The sequence below is a fragment of the Schistocerca gregaria genome, unplaced genomic scaffold, assembly GCF_023897955.1.
Source record: "Schistocerca gregaria isolate iqSchGreg1 unplaced genomic scaffold, iqSchGreg1.2 ptg000467l, whole genome shotgun sequence".
Classification (NCBI taxonomy): Eukaryota; Metazoa; Arthropoda; class Insecta; order Orthoptera; family Acrididae; genus Schistocerca; species Schistocerca gregaria.
The window spans coordinates 234,782-243,294 of NW_026061881.1; the positions used below are offsets into that span (position 1 = coordinate 234,782).

At 41.1% G+C, this 8,513-nt stretch overlaps 1 non-coding gene across 1 annotated transcript; it reads right to left on the minus strand.

Moving 5' to 3' along the window:
- Window positions 1-699: 699 nt before the first annotated feature.
- On the minus strand, window positions 700-774 carry Trnat-ugu (transfer RNA threonine (anticodon UGU)). The gene has a single exon. It is a non-coding gene; the product is annotated as a tRNA-Thr (tRNA).
- Between the last annotated feature and the right edge of the window lie 7,739 nt (window positions 775-8,513).

The window sequence follows — 8,513 nt, forward strand, 5'->3', positions numbered from 1 at the left end:
TCATATTATAGCTATAAGTTCCTAAGAAAAGTGTTTACTTTTAGGGGTCAGAGGTAGATGTTAAGAGAACGGACCACTTTTAATTTATGCTGCATGCCGTTCTGAGAAAATAGTTACCCGAAAAAAATGTGTTCAAAGTTTAGGGAAAACATTTAGTTATATTATTACTTCGATTTGCATGAACTGAGTGTTACATATATATTTTTAATGTCGCTGAAAACGAATCTGAAGTCAGATTTTCAATATTCAAAACAGCTAATCCAATACGGAGGGCAACCGATTATGTTTTGACCAATTTTTACCAAAAATGTATTTTCGTTATTTACGTTTAGTCTGCAAGTCAAGGAGTATTTATCAACCCTTCCTCTACCTCTGATTGTTCCTAGACAGCAACTTCCTGTTCTTCTTGGCAGGAAAAGCCGATCTGTCAAAGCTGGATATGCAGCACTCGGCAGCCTGCACTTGATATTCGTCCGTATTTTCGGTGAGTATGTTTGCATGCATTCTGCAGTATGAATCATTTTGAGCACGTGCGACACGGGACGAGTTATCATCTACATCTATATGGATACCCTGCAAAACACATTTAAGTGCCTGGCAAAGGGTTCATCGAATCACCTTCACAACTGATAATTAATTGAAACCCTCAGCTGCCGACAGGTGTTGTTGATATACTTCGATGGGGACAGCTGAAAAGTGTGCCCCTACTGGGACTCGAACCCAGAATCTCCTGCTTACAAGGCAGACGCTCAATCCATCTGAGCCATCGAGGGCACACATGAACAGCACGACTGCAGGAATTTATCCCTCGCACGCTTCCCGTGAGACTCACATCCCCAACCGTCCACAATCCGCATACGTAATGTACTTAATAGGTATTTGTCCATCCACTCATTACTGGCTCACACTAAGGTGACGATTCCCGTAAGAGTTCCGGCAACCTGTGCGCATTCGCACAGACGAAGGTCAATGGCTGGGTAACGTTTAACCATAGATATGAAGATAGTAACTGCTCTCGAAAGAACAGGCGCCACTGACGACCTTGCAACTCTTCTAGAATACATGATAGACCGGCCGATGTGGCCGAGCGGTTGTAGGCGCTTCAGTCGGGAGCCACGAGACCGCTACGGTCGCAGGTTCAAATCCTGCCTCAGCATGGGTGTGTGTGATGTCCTTAATTTAGTTAGGTTTAAGTCGTTCTAAGTTCTAGGAAACTGATGACCTCAGATGTTAAGTCCCAAAGTGCTCAGAGCCATTTGAACCATCAGTCCCTATGTTTACACACTACTTACAGTAACTTATGCTAAGGACAACACACTCACAACCATGCCCGAGGGAGGACTCGAACCTCCAACAGGGGGAGCCGCGCGAACCGTGACAAGGCGTTGGACACATGGCGGGTACCCCGCGCGGCTCATGGCAGCCGTGACACTGCTTCAAACAATGGACTGTAGAAACTTTTGTAAAGCACGGATTAAAAAAAAAACTTTCTGTTCCAAGAGTCTAGACAAGTACACCTTTAAAAAATGCAACTACAAAGAAATTGAATTTTCGAACGTTTTGAATGAGAACCTGTCCTTATGGAACACCGTTGATCAAATGTCACAGGGATTATATACTCAGGTTTCACATGTGGATTAACACTTTCTAATCAATATCCGGAATGAGCAGGGCTTAAAACTTTGAAGAGTTAAATTTCAAGGGCCGTTCTCTTGTATGCAAATAGTTTCACAGTAGAAATTTCTCTAGTTTTATTTATTAATTAATTTATTTATTTTTTGCTGTAGGTAAAGAAGGATAGCATTGTGAGGAGGGGGGAAGGGGGGTGGGGAGGAATCTTGCATCTCCCACCTTGGAATTCTCAGTACAGAATTTTTATTCATTACGAGATTCTTAGCCACTTGCAGAAGTGATTTCGAGTGATTCTGCAAAACTTTTCCTTTAGCCAATCGTAGCAACTATAGGATTCCGTTCCTGCTGCATGACATGTCTCGGAACTTAAACTGACCAACTCATTTGCATAAAGAGCTAGCTTATCATCCGCTTCTTTACTTGCGTAGACCGTTCATGGTCTGCAAAGAATTTTTTTCTTTAATCGTTTTTTTATGTCTTTTATAAACTGCAACACTTTCTAAACTTTTCTAAACTTAACGCCGTTGAAGCATGGTCTTTTGCTGAATGACCAAAAAGCAATGCTGACAGCTGGGGTCCAAGGTTTTTGTTAATCAAGCCGTTTGTATTCTTGTTTGTATAACGCATATTTCTTTATATCTAATTGAGAAGTGAAATACCGGTTTTCATAGATGCAGATATAAAATATTTTAATATAACGCAATAAATATTTCATTAAAATTTTCATCCCCTTATGCTCGAAGTTCCAAAACGAGAAAAACACGTAGTTTTTAAAAATTGTAACATATTAGCCGAATACGAATTGTCAGATATATTTAGCAATCCTTTCATAATGAACCATTTTCTGAAACATCTCACACCCTTTAGGGGTTGGGTTTTCAAAAACAATTTAACACGTATTCTTCTATTTAGAGCCGAGGAGCCAAATTCAAATCTTCATCCATTTAATTCTAAAAATGCTTTCATAGTGAAATATTTCATAAAACATTACATCCCCTATTTCACTCTATTAGTGAGTTAAATTTCCAAAAGCAACGAAACACATTTTTTTTACATCCAACCGAGATGTCAAATACCTATTTTCATAGATGTAGCTATAAAAATGCTTCAGTAGTTCTTTAATAATGATTTATTTTCAAAAAACCTTCACTAATTATTTTATCCCCCAATGGAAGAATTTCGGAAAATGCTAAAAACCTGTTTCTTTTTTGTATCTGACTGAGACACCAAATGTCAATTTTCGTAGTTTTGTAGTTATAGCTTCAATAGGGACATAGGGACATATTTAAAAAAAAAGACTTTCAACCCATGTTTCACCCCCATAGGAGTGAAATTTCGAACAATCTCTTCTTAAATGATGCTTTCAGCGTAAGATTTACACCTTCATCAAATTTCAAGTCCGTATACTTTGCAGGTTGGGCTGGAAGGCTATGGGTCAGTGAAACCTGTGCCCCTATTGCACCTTCTTGGAGGTTGTAGTTCCAAAAACAGTGAAACACGTAGTTTTCTATAATACAATATTCATAGATTTCGCTTTAAAAACTCTTTCGCACTGAAATACTTTCATAAAACATTACATCCTATATTCCACCCTCTTAATCGTTGAATGTATCAAAAACAGGTTTTCATATATTTCATGAAACATTTCATCCTCTGTGATATGGGGTATGGTAGAGACACACCAAAATCACAATAGTAATCCGTTGTAGTTGCTACATATTTTATTACAATCAAAAGCATTATAAAATCACAAGGCCAGATCAGTTGGACAAATAATAAATAAATTTCGTTAAGTGGAACGAGACCCGTAAAACTTGAAATTTGAATATGACTAGGTATATATACTTAGGTAAAGCTTTTCTTAAATAGCACAAATGTCCATAAAATTCATAGCAGAACTCTCACTACTTGCAATCAGGGGAGAAACAGATTAAGCGTAAGAATACAGATATTTAACGTTCGGCTTGCCAACTTTCCTAAACAAAACTGTATAAAAATGACTAAAACAATTAAGGGGGTCCTTTAATTTTGACTAAACGGACCTTCAAATTTACTTACTCAGTTGATTAATCAACAATATTCTTAGAATGATTACAACTAGAACATGACTATATGACAATACCCTTAAAATAAGGTTGCTTCAATATTTCGTGTGAATTGGCGATAGACGCGAGCAGACCAAGGATTCAAATCAATACAAGAGATCCACGAGGCAGAGAATGACATAGAAATATACTCAACATGGCAATGCAATTGAACTTTGGATGCTATAGTTCAGCACCGGAAAGATGGAATCACGCAAAAGTGACAACATAACCCAAGATGTAAAGGAGAGGACATGGCCTCAAATATCTCTCTGCCGCCGTGGTGCTCTGCTCCCAGTATGCTAGCGTCGACCGCTGCCAGTTATCTCTAACACAACACACATCAAGAGCAGACAATTTTCTGAGACATAAACTACACAACCCTATCTGGAGAACAGGTGAGCAATACAACTGGACTGAAACCAATGAGCCTCCGTGAGTTACTTGGCCAGTGCCAGCCCTTAAACTTTGATTAATAAGATCGCTAAAAATCATACCGAAGTTAAGATGACGAGACTTATCTCCAGGTTCGCCATATTAGTGGCAGAGACAATAAATTGGCGACGCTCTTATCCGTATGTTCGCGGCAGAGTCTGGGGAAGCAAGGGCCACGTGGAGCCGGATCTGGGGGTCAATTTCCTTCTCTCCGAGACACCCGGCTTCTTCTGCGACTTAGCCGGCAAACAGGCCGAGGACCCCGGGTGGGGACCGATTCGGCAGCAGTTGGCGGATGGCGAGGTCTTCGGGGGGTGGGGTTGGGGGGGGTGTCTTGTGTAAAGGGGAAGACAACCGTGGTGAAGGGAAGGTCTGTATTCCACAGGAACGAGTTAGCATGGCACTCAGATATTTCCACGATTCGGCGGTAGGGGATCATTTGGGGTTCTACAAGACCTTGAACAGAGTTCGGGAACACATGTTTTGGCCCAACCTATATGGCGATGGCATGCGATTTGTTGGCAACTGTGTCCAGTGTAAGCGCGGTAAGCCCGATGTTGGGCCGCACAGAGAACTACTACAGTCGGTTAGCGAGCAGTGTCCTCTGGACCGCGACTCAAAGATCGAAACATCGATCGACGGAAACTGGCGCCAGAAACGCACCAGCTCACTCTATTTCATCCCCTTAGGGGTTGAACTTCCAAAAACACGAAAATACGTATTTTCTTATTTGTAACCTTGAAGTCAAATACCAATTTTCGTAGATATAGCCTTAAAAATACTTCCATAGTCCTTCCATAATTTTTTATCTCAAGATAAAATGTTCACCTACTATTTCACCTCATAGAGGTTAAATTCCCAATAATACTGGAACACATATTTCTTTATTTCTGACCTAGAAACCAGATACAAATTTTCGTCTGCCTAGCTTCAAAATTACCTTAATAGCTACATGTTTCAAAAATACTTTCATTTCCTGTGTATCCCCCTTAGAGGTGGAATTTCGAAATATGCAGTATAAGCGGTATAAGATCAACAACCTTTCCAAATCTCAAGGTTTATTTTCCTTGGCGGTCTGGACTGTGTGAATTTCATAGTAATGGCCTCCACACACACACACACACACACACGCACACACACACACACACACACACACACACACACACCACTAACAATGCCACCACCACCTCCTGGGGAAATTTCTGCAGACGCCCTTGTTCCACTGCAGTCATATTTTGCCGACGACCTACATTTAGCAGCGTGGGAGGGATAGTGTCGTGCAACAGACAGTATACTCAGTAGACAACGAACTGTTCGTTGTGAAATCAGGGACATAGGAACCGAGACTGACACAGAAGGTGCTGAAGGTGAAGCACACTAGACTCGTGTCTACCACGGCTTCAAATAGTATCGATTTACTATGAACGGAAGTTCCGAAAAGTGAGCAAGTAATTTTACAGTAAATTCAGTACCGATGGTGAGGATATACAACGAAAAACATTTCTATAATATTTCAGAAATAATGAAACATTCCACTCAAGTCGCGCGGCAGAAAACGCAATGGATATGCTTGCACTTAAGACGGAAGGCCCCACGTGCTTACGCAGGCTTACGACAGATCGCAAAATTCGGCAGTAGGCGTAAGCCAACCTCTTGTGCTGCCATCTGTTATTGATGCCAGGCTTCAAGGTCTCAGTAGTTCGACCATCCACTGGAGAGTAGTTGCTTTATAAGTACTCCGTCTTCAGGCCACGAGTGACCTACTGGGACAGCACCATCCGACCGCCGTGTCATCATCTGTGGAGGATGTGAACAGGAGGGGCGGGGATCAGCACACTGTTCTCCCGGTCGTTATGATGGTTTTCTTTGACCGGAGCCGCTACTATTGGGTCGAGTAGCTCCTCGATTGGCATCATGAGGCGGCCTGGATGATCACCCATCCAAGTGCCTTCAACGCCCGACAACGCACTTAACTTCGGTGATCTCACGTGAACCGATGCAACCTCCGCGGCAAGTCCGTTGCTGCAGATATTTTAGAGTAGTTGTTACGTTTCATAATTATCTAGTTTACGGGGAAAATGTAAAAAAGGCGATTGTCACCGAAGCTACAACTAATCTGAATTTCTGGTTAGTTATCAAGTGGTCTTATGTGCAAGCCTGATTTTTTCATCCTTTGCGGTGGGAATGATTCAAACCCGTCATGTTCTTCTTATGAGGTGTTCTATTTATTTTGCACACAATGATCGTTTGTAGTTGTGTTGAGTTACCACCTTGATAAATTTTTGGATGGCGCACGTATCATAACTGAGATCTGCGCTTGCGCTTAATGGCTGAAGGTCAATTAGCGTAATGAGTAGTAGCGAATGTTATAGTAACATGTTTGTAAATTATTTCAGGTAAATTACCTTAGTAGTGTAATATTATCAGTATACCAGTACAGTATGTGGGCCAATTACGTTAGTCATGGAATACTATCCGTATAAGACTATGTCACCTTGATGTCCCGGAATTTGCTTCAATTTTGGAATCCACGAAAGAACTGGAAATTTTCCTTTACACAGCTTTCCATATAATTTCTATTACAGTGATTCAGTCTTGTCTGTCACTCGACTTTTCTGACTGTGAAATAAATTCTATCGCTCATGTGCTTATTACCTCTTCGTGTTTCCATTTGCCGATATTGCGCATAAACACATACATATCTCAACGTTGCTATGTACATTGATGGAACGACACACTTTTCTGTGGCGACACTGCAGTTTAGAGATAGAAAAACCGATCAGTTAAAACGACATGGGTATTTTAGTTCTGAATAACCGATGTCTTTCGGTATTTGTTTGCTCTCGGTTATAACAAGTATCTTTTTATATTTTCCTGATAACCACGTAAAAACAGATATACCAATTAGCCACAGTTGTCGTAGTAAAATTTTTAGTTTTCAAATAAACCTTTTTTAAAAAAGACGAGTAATTTTTATTCGTAAGATTTCCATAGCTCTTAAATACTGCGTTATTACAGAAAAAATGGGAAAAGTGATGTATGCCACTTTAATAACACTGCTGATAGAAACGAGCAACAAGTGAATTGGTCCAACATTGCCGAGACAATACTGTGCCTGTTATACAAGCAGTGCGCGAGAATGGACGCAGTTTCTCGCTGTTGTCGAACGTCAGTTGTAACACAGAATGGCACCATCTGGAAGCCTGGAAGTATTTTACGATATGCAGTACGAGTGAAGCACAATGGTCGATTTGGTCGACTTGCGACATCATACAAGGAAAAAAGTTAAAATTTTACAAATCATTCATAGTTCGGGATAAAAATAGAAAGTGCCTGATCTGCTGCCTGTGTCTACGTTATCTGCTTTTAGCCGTTAACAGAGAAATTAAAACGAAAAAGAGAGTTCTCCTGCCGCAGTTTTCACTCTTTATCGCTGGATTATACGTAATACCCGCATAGTGCTGTGATAACCGATTTAAATATAATTTTTGAGCAGAGTTCTAAAAACTAAAATCAGTAGGATAATACTGGCAGTTTTCTGTGGTATAGAAGTACTCGCTATATTTTGAGAGAAACAGCGAACAGCGGACAAAGTTTTATTGGACTATTTAATTTAAAGAAATTAGAATTATATTAATACCGTCAGTTGCTCACGGGCGTTGATAAATATCAACGTGGACAAATGAAAATGTGTGCCACGACCGGGACTCGAACCCGGGATCTCTTGCTAAAATGACAGACGCTCTATGCATCTAGGCCACCGAGGGCACAGTGTATGGTTCGACTGCAGGGACTATCTCGCGCACGCCTCCTGCGAGACTCACATTCTTACCTTGAATGTCCATACACTACAGTCGTAGAGTCCCACTCCAACACACTCATTCCTCGTGGAAGACATGTCCATATCCATATAAGTATATGGTTCTGGCAACACCAGCCATGACCTTCTTCTGTGAAGATGCACAAGTATTCCCCGAACTGTTACGGGACTTGGTAAGAATGTGTTCCACGAGTAATGAATGTGTTGGTGTGGGACACTACGAATGTAGTGCGTGGACATGGAAGGTGAGAATGTGAGTCTCGCGGGAAGCGTGCGCGAGATAGTACCTGCAGTCACACTATCGTCTGTGCCCTCGGTGGCTCAGATGGGCAGAGAGCCTGCCATGTAAGCAGGAGATCCCGGGTTCGAGTCCCAGACAGGCACACATTGTCACCTGTCCCCGTTGATATATATCGACACCTGTGAGCAGCTGACGGTATTAATATAATTCTAATTTCGTTCTGGACGGCTGCAGGTCATCATAAATGTATTTGACGTTTTGATTCCATTTATCAAGAAACTGAGAAAGTAAAAACTTTTAT